Source organism: Aristolochia californica, unplaced genomic scaffold, assembly GCF_029961685.1.
Source record: "Aristolochia californica isolate CCGP_79_NKW_82.1479 unplaced genomic scaffold, dmAriCali1.0.hap1 SCAF_3, whole genome shotgun sequence".
In the NCBI taxonomy this organism is placed as follows: domain Eukaryota; kingdom Viridiplantae; phylum Streptophyta; class Magnoliopsida; order Piperales; family Aristolochiaceae; genus Aristolochia; species Aristolochia californica.
In genome coordinates, this window is record NW_027181992.1 from 19,480,304 (window position 1) to 19,488,804 (window position 8,501).

Genomic DNA, 8,501 nt, shown 5'->3' on the forward strand with positions numbered 1-8,501 from the left:
CTTCATGTTTCCTGGAAACACTTCTCTACTAGAAATTTTTACATGGAAAATTTTGTCGTAAGACAATTTTTGGTGAAATAAATAACTTTCCACAACTGTAAACTCTTGTTAGTGCCTTTTTTTAGGAAACTTTGAAATCCTATTTCTTGTAAAAATACGTAGCCAGGGACCATTAGTGCCTCATGTTTCCTCAAAACACTTTTCTTGTAGAAAATTCTTACATGTAAAATTTTGTTGTAAGGCAAGTTTTGATGAAACAAACTACTTCCTACAACTTTAAAGCCTCGTTAGTGAATTTTTTCAGGAAACATTGGAAAAGTATTTCAAGTAAAAATACATCTCTAGAGACCATTAGTGTTTCATGTTTCCTATAAATCACTTTTCTAGCGTAAAATTCTGTTATGCCCCATTTCCATGGATCGATCCACCCGACGATCTTCTCTCCGGTCTTGATTGGAATACGTTTGAGAAGATGGGTTGAAGTTCTTGTAATTCTGAATCGGATACAAGGGCTCGTAGGCAGGGTACCAACTGAACCCGTAGGGAGACATGGAGAGGAAAATGGAGATGAAGAGGGATGAGGAACTCGGGATGAAGAAGGTGAGGAGGCGTTGGTGGATGAGAGTTCGTGAGGAAGAAGATGAAGAAGGTGAAGAGACGTGAGGATAACCAAGCTTTGAAGGAAGCTTGCACTTGGACCTCATTGGGAGAGAGAGAATCCGATCTCAGGCCTCATGAGAGAGAGAACCCAATCTCATTGACTATGCTCAATGATTACTTTCCATTCAAATGATGACCCTATAAATAATAGGAACACCCCCTTACACAACCAACGCAAACCCAAGTTTTGAATGAAATTACATAAATGCCACCTAAGAGAACCTTCAGAAAATTACCTAAATTATCCTCTACGTCTACTAGCTACTCTAGCCATAATATTACTCCCCTCCTAGAGAATGAGCTTTCCCTCAAGCTCAAAGGTAGGTGTGCTTGTCCGTGTCGATGTCTGGATCCAGGCACAAGTGTCAACCGCGGTAGCTGTGTCAGCCCGTTGGACTACAAAAGTAGAGCATCACAGTATCCGACGAGCCGGCAACACAAAAGCTAGAGATGGCAGCATACAACGGATTGTGTAGAGAATCCCTACGAGCATTGTCGAGGAAAATGAGATGATGACCAGCTTACTGAATTCCGGAGGGTTGGAAATAATTATACCCAGGATGTAAGTCATCAAATCCAGTAGGGAGTGAAGGGAGTTTTGGACTCCGTCCACAACACATCGATCAGATTCAAGGACTAAATCCTAGGAGTTTTGGACTCCGCCCACAACACATCGATCAGATTCAAGGACTAAATCCTGCATTAGGTGCATAACAGATAAATCAAACATCTACAGCCCACGCCAAGAAACTGCAACTCCAGACATCAACATCCACACTGAAATATGGTCACTTTGAACCCATATTGATGCAACACATACCCCCAAAAAGCACCACTGAGGCCATATAGACCCTAGTCCCGTTCTCAGGGTTGAGCTAGGAGAATGCAGGAATGGGTATAGAAATGTTGCAATTATACCTACAACAACACTTACACCTCGTTCTCAGGGTTGAGCTAGGAGAATGCAGGAATGGGTATAGAAATGTTGCAATTATCCCTACAACAACACTTACACCTCGAGCTATTCCAATAACATAGGCAGGCAGCTTTTTCCATTCTAAAGTAGTTGTCATCAGTGTCCCAAAATGGAGAATTATAAAATATAGTAGAGCCAAAGCCACTCATGGAAGCACCACTTCTTGCTTTAGGTAGACAATCCATGCATCCATACAAAAATATTTTGTGATCAAACAAGTTACTTTTTTGACATACCCATTTTTCGATGATGATGAAATTGTCGCAAAATAAAGCAAGTCCTTTTCTAGAGGAATTAAAGAACTCTCCCATGTGGCATGAGATGCAAGTTCCCAAGTCCTTTGGCTGGTTTCATTCAAGGCCGGATATCCATTATATACAAAAACCAGAAGCCAATATTGTAGCCAAACAGATATAGTGTTCCCAAGAGCCAGGATTTCAGAAGCCAATATTGAAGCCTTGAGGGAGATAAAACTAATGATCAATCCAGTAAATATAGGAGCCCTTAACTTGTAGATGAGATCAATCCATCTAATAGCGGAGTTCATTTTTGTTACGACGTCGTGAGGTGTTCCACCTGAGCTCACAACCACCCATTCCCTTTCAATCATAATGGTGCCAGCCAAACTTGAAAGAATAGCAGTTGCTCCGGTCAGATTGGTTACGATGAAAAGAAAAATAAATGCTGAGAAAGTTGTTGACTTCAAGCTGTGATATAAAAAAAGCAAAAAGACAGATAATCCAGGCACCACAAAGGATATATTTTGCGTCAACAGCCATGCTCGATGAACGTGAATGTATGTAAATTGGTCTATGCATCTGCCAACAGTTGAACCCAATAATGCAATAGATATGGCTTCAACGATACCATAAACAGCAAGAAAGAGCAAAGAGTTCGGCCAGACATTAATCCTGTATAAACCTACTACAAATTCCCACGTTCTGATTTGGGGCCTAGCAACCCCGAATCGTAGGTCGTGTACAACACCACGAACAGGGGCCTCATCTTGTTGAAGCCATTTCAATCCAAAATCTGTTGTGTGAGACCTCTCTTCTGCCGCCAGGGTCACGATTTCAACTTCAAAATCGAAAGCTCTGGGTTTTGGGGGTGGCGCACTGTCGTATGTCTATGTCCGATGGCGAACCTCGGCAAACCGGTGCTGAAGTGTAGAAAGTGACTGGTGCTCGTCGGTCCATTCCGGCAGAATTTGTGGCCCATAAGCTGCCAAATCATCCAATGTCGTGGGTTGCGTCGCCGGTGGAAGTGGGATGGCGTTCCATGAAACAGGGGTTTTAGAATACCCCTCCGAGGTCCACCAAATGGGGTGGCCGCCTCTTGATTTCTGAAATTTAGGGAGCTTTTTTGAGACAGAGAACGCAGGGATTTCAGGCTACTTCGGTTCTGGAAGACGCATGGCGTCCAATGAGAAAGTGTTTTACGAAAAATCCCCCTTCGATTTCGAATGTCACCTCCGCTAGAGAGACAGAGCACTCGCTGATTTTTGGCTTTGCCGATTTCTTTGATTTCATTTCTACGGCACGAGCAGAAATCCGAGCAATTTGTGTGTCAATTCGAAGATTGAATTGAAGCATAAGCTCCCTTATCTCCTTAATATCGGTGCGGATTGCGGTGAAGCTGTGTGTTTCGATCTGAAATCCCACCAGCAGAGTGAGGCAATCATTTTGAGAAGATGAATCATTGACAATGGTCCACTCTGATACTAGGTTGTTATGCCCCATTTCCATGGATGGATCCACCCGACGATCTGCTCTCGGGTCCTTATTGGAATACGTTTGAGAAGATGGGCTAAAGTTCTTGTAATTCTGGATTGGATACAAGGGCTCATAGACAGGGTACCAACTGAACCCATAGGGATACATGGAGAGGAAAATGGAGATAGTGAGGGATGAGGAACTCGGGATGAAGAAGGTTAAGAGGCGTTGGTGGATGTGAGCTCATGAGGAAGAAGATGAAGAAGGTGAAAGACGTGAGGATAACCAAGCTTTTAAGGAAGCTTGCACCTGGCCCTCATTGGGAGAGAGAGAATCTAATCACATGCCTCGTAAGAGAGAGAACCCAACCTCATTTACTATGCTCAATGCTTACTTTCCATTCAAATGATGCCCCTATAAATAATAGGTACACCCCCTTACACAGCCAATGCTAACCCAAGTTCTGAATGAAATTACATAAATGCCACCTAAGAGAACATTTAGAAAATTACCTAAATTATCCTCTACGTCTACCTGCTACTCTAGCCATAACAAATTTTTACCACAAAATTTTGTGGTAAGGCAATTTTTGTTGAAACAAATTACTCTCTATAACTATAAGCCCTTCTTAATGCCATTTTTTTAGGAAACATTGGAAAAGTATATCTAGTTAAAATACGTCTCTAGAGACAACTAGTGCTTCACATTTCCTGAAAACACTTTTCTAGTTAAAAATTTTGAGGACCGGTAATTTTTCCATAAACAAATTACTTTCTTCAACGATAAGGCTTGTCAGAGCCTTCTTTCAAGAAACTTTGGAAAAGTCTTTCCATGAAAATTCATCTCAGGGACCCTAAGTGCCTCAGGTTTTCCAAAAACAATTTTATGGTTGAAAATTCTTTCCAGGAAACTTTTGTGGTAAGACTTTTTTGCTGAAAATGACTTTCTATAGCTATAAAGACTTATTAGTGTATTTTTTTAGGAAACATTGGAAACATATTTATAGTAAAAATATATCTCCAGGGACCGTTAGTGCCTCATGTTTCCAGGAAACACTTTTCAAGCTGAAAATTCTTACTTGGAAAATTTTGATGAAACAAATTACTTTCCACAATAAAAAGTCCTTGCTAGTGTATATTTCCAGGAAATGTTGAAAAATATTTCTAGTAAAAATATGTCTACAACGATCATTAGTGCCAAATCTTTTCCAGAAACACTTTTCTAGCAGAATATTCTTTCCAAAGAAATTTTGTGGTAAGGCATTTTTTGTTGAAACAAATTACTTTCTACAACCATAAGTCTAAGTTAGTGCATTTTTTCAGGAAACGTTGGAAAAATATTTCTATTAAAAATACTTCTCCAGGGTTCATTAATGCTTGATGTTTCCAGGAAAAACTTTTCTAGCAGAAATTTCTTACAAGGAAAAATTTGAGGAAGGGCGATTTTTGTTGAAAGAAATTAGTTTCTACAACTATAAGACCTTATTTGTGCATCTTTTCAGGAAATATAGGAAAAGTATTTCTACTAAAAATACGTCTCCAATGGCCATTAGTGCCTCATGTTTCTTGGAAACACTTTTCAAGTTGAATTTTTTTACTAGAAAATTTTTGCTCAAACAAATTACTTTCTACAACTATCCGGCCTTGTTACTGCATTTTTTTCGGTTGATCCACATGCCAAATTTGCGTAAGGCATTAATAAGGCTCCACAACTTAACAATTTGTGTCTTTTTTCAGGAAATGGTGCAAATTATTTGTAGTAAAAATATATCTTTAGGGACTAATAGTGCATCATGTTTTCAAGAAACCCATTTCTAGCTGAATATTCTTACCATTAAAAATTTTGTGGTAAGATTTTTTTTGCTACAATAAGTTACTTTCTACAACTATAAGGCCTTGTTAGTGAATTTTTTAGGAAACATTGGAAAAGTATTTCACACAGAAATACATCTCTAGTGACCATGAAAGCCTCATGTTTCCTAGAAATACTTTCATGGAGAAAATTCATACCAGGAAAATTTTGAGGCAAGGCAAATTTTACTAAAACAAATTCATTTCTAAAAGTATTTGGCCTTGTGAGTGCATTTTTTCAAGAAATGTATGCAAAATATCGGTATTAAAATACGTCTTTAGGGACCACTAGTGCCTCAAGTTTCATGGAAACACTCTTCTAAGTGAATATTCTTACCTGGAGGATTTTGTCGTGAGGCAAATTTTTTTTAAACAAATTACTTTCTAAAACTAAAAGTCCTTGTTAGTGCCTTTTTTAAGGAAACGATGGCGAAGTATTTCTAGTAAAGATACATCTCCAGGGACTATTAGTGCCTCATGTTTCCTGAAAACTCTTTTCTAGCTGAAAATTCTTACCAGGAAAATTTTGTGGTGAGGCAGTTTTTGCTAAAACAAATTACTTCCTACAACTTTTAGGACTTGTTAGTGCAGTCTTTTCAGGAAATGTTGAAAATTTATTTCTCGTAAAAATACGTCTCTATGGACCATTAGTGCCTTATGTTTCTCATAAATAGTATTCAAGCTAAAAATTCTTACCAAGAAAATTTTGTGGTACGAATATTTTTTCAGAGATAAATTACTTTCTACAACTATAAGGCCATGTTTATCCAAATTTTCAGGAAACATTAGAAAATTATTTCTAGTAAATACTGGTCTCGAGGGACCAAAAGTGTTTTTTACTAAAATTTGGAAAAATATTTCAAGTAAAAATACATCTCCAGGGATCATAACTGCCTCGTATTTCCTAGAAATTCTTTTCTAGTAGAAAATTCATACCTTAAAAATTTTGTGATTAGGCAATTTTTGTTTAAATAAATTATATTTTAAAACTATAAGGCCTTGTTAGAGCTATTTTTTTTGAAAACGTTGGAAAATTAATTTTATTAAAAATACATCTCCAAGGGCCATTAGTGCCACACGTTTCATGAAAATAGTTTTTTAGCTGAAAATTCTTACCAGAAAAATTGTGGAAAGGCAATTTTTTGCTAAAACAAATTACATTTTACAACTATAAGGCCTTGTTGGTGCTTTTCTTCAGGAAATGTTGGCAACATATTTCTAGTAAAAAATCATCTTCTGGAACCATTAGCGCTTCATGTTGCCTAGAAACACATTTCTAGTTGAAAATTCTTAACAAGAAAATTGTGGTGAGGCATTTTTTTCTAAAAATAATTACTTGCTAGAACTGTAAGGACTTGTCAGTGCATTTTTTTAGGAAACATTGGAAAAATATTCCTTTAAAAAATAATTCTCTAGGGACCATTAGTGCCTCATGATTCCTAAAAACACTTTTCTAGCTAAAAATTCTTACAAGGAAAAAATTTTGGTAGCACAATTTTTGTCGAAAAAAATTATGTTCTAGAACTATAAGGCCTTTTTGGTATAAATACACCTCCTGGGTCAATTTGTGCCACATGTTTCCTAGAAACACTTTTCTAACTGAAAATTCGTGCCAAGATAAATTTGTGGTAAGTCAATTTTTGCTGAAAGAAATTTTATTTTACAACTATAAGGCCTTGTTAGTGGCTTTTTTCGAGAAAATTTGGAAACTTATTTCTTGTAAAAATTCATCTCCTGGGATCATTAGTGCCTCATGTTTCCTAGAAACACTTTTCCAATTGTAAATTCTTTCTAGGAAATTTTTTTGTTAAGGCCATTTTGGATTAAACAAATTATTTTCTAGAATTGTAAGGCCTTGTTTATGCCTTTTCAGGAATCATTGGAAATGTATATCTAATATAAAAAAGGTCTCCACAGACCATTAGTGCCTCTCTTTAGCTTAAATTTGTAGGTAAGACAATTTTTTTGAGAAACAAATTATTTTCTACAACTTTAAGGCTTTCTTAGGGCCTTTTTTCAGCAAACGTTGGAAAAGTATATCTAGTAAGAATACGACTCGAAGGACCATTAGTGCCTCATGTTTCCTGTAAATACTTTTCTAGCTAAAAATTTTTACTAGGAAAATTTTGAGGTAAGGCAATTTTTGCATAAACAAATTATTTTCTACAACTATAAGGTCTTGTTTGTTCATTTTTTCAAGAAACATTGGATAAGCAATTCTAGTAAAAATACGTCTCTAGCGACCTATAGTGACTCATTTTTCTTCGAAACACTTTTCTATCTCAATATTCTTTCCAAGAAAAATTTGAAGGCAATTTTTGCTTAAACAAATTACATTCTACAACTATTAGGCCTTCTTAGTCCCTTATTTAGGGAAATGTTGGAAAAGAATTTCTAGAAAAAAATTCATCTACAGTGGCCATTAGTGCCTCATGTTTCCTGGAATCATTTTCTTGAGAAAAATTCTAACCAAGAAAACTTTGAAGTAAGGCAGTGTTTTTTGAAATATATTACTTTCTAGGACTATGAGATCTTGTTAGTGCCATTTTTCAGGGTAGGTTTGAAAAGTATTTCTAGTATAAATATGGCTTCAGGGGCAATTAGTGCTTCATGTTTCATGAAACACTTTTCTAGCTGAAAATTCTTTCCAGGAAAATTTTGAGGTATGGCATTTTTTGCAAAAACAAATTACTTTCTAAAAATGTGAGGACTTGTTAGTGCCTTTTTTCAAGAAATATTAGAAAATTATTTCTAGTAAAAATACGTCTCTTGGGACCATCAGTGCCTCATGTTTCCTGGAAACATTTTTGTAGAAGAAAATTCTTACCAAGAAACTTTTGAGTTAAGGCAATTTTTGGTGAAACTAATTACTTTCCCCAACTATAAGGCCTTGTTAGTGCCTTTTTTTTAGGAAATGCAGAAAAAAATTGCAAGTAATAATACGTCTCAGGGGACCATTAGTGGCTGACGTTTCTTGGAAACACTTTTCCAACTTAAAATTCTTAACAAGAAAATTTTGTAGTTCGGCAATTTTTTGCTAAAAAAAATTATTTTCTACAACTATAAGGCCTTGTTAGTGAGTTTTTTTACCGAAAACGTTGGCAAAGTACTATTAGTAAAAAATACATCTCTAGGGACCTTTAGTGCCTCAGATTTCCTTGAAATACATTTCTATTTGAAAATTCATACCAAGAAAATTTTGTTGTAAGGCAATTTTTGCTTAAACAAATTACTTTCTACAACTATAAGGTCTTGTTAGTGCATTGTTTTAGTCAACATTAGAAAAATATTTCTAGTAAAAAT

General features: G+C 36.3%; 1 pseudogene; it reads right to left on the reverse strand.

Annotated features, from left to right (window-relative positions):
• Positions 1–1,072: 1,072 nt before the first annotated feature.
• LOC137959436 (solute carrier family 40 member 1-like) lies at positions 1,073–3,516 on the reverse strand (annotated as a pseudogene).
• Positions 3,517–8,501: the final 4,985 nt, after the last annotated feature.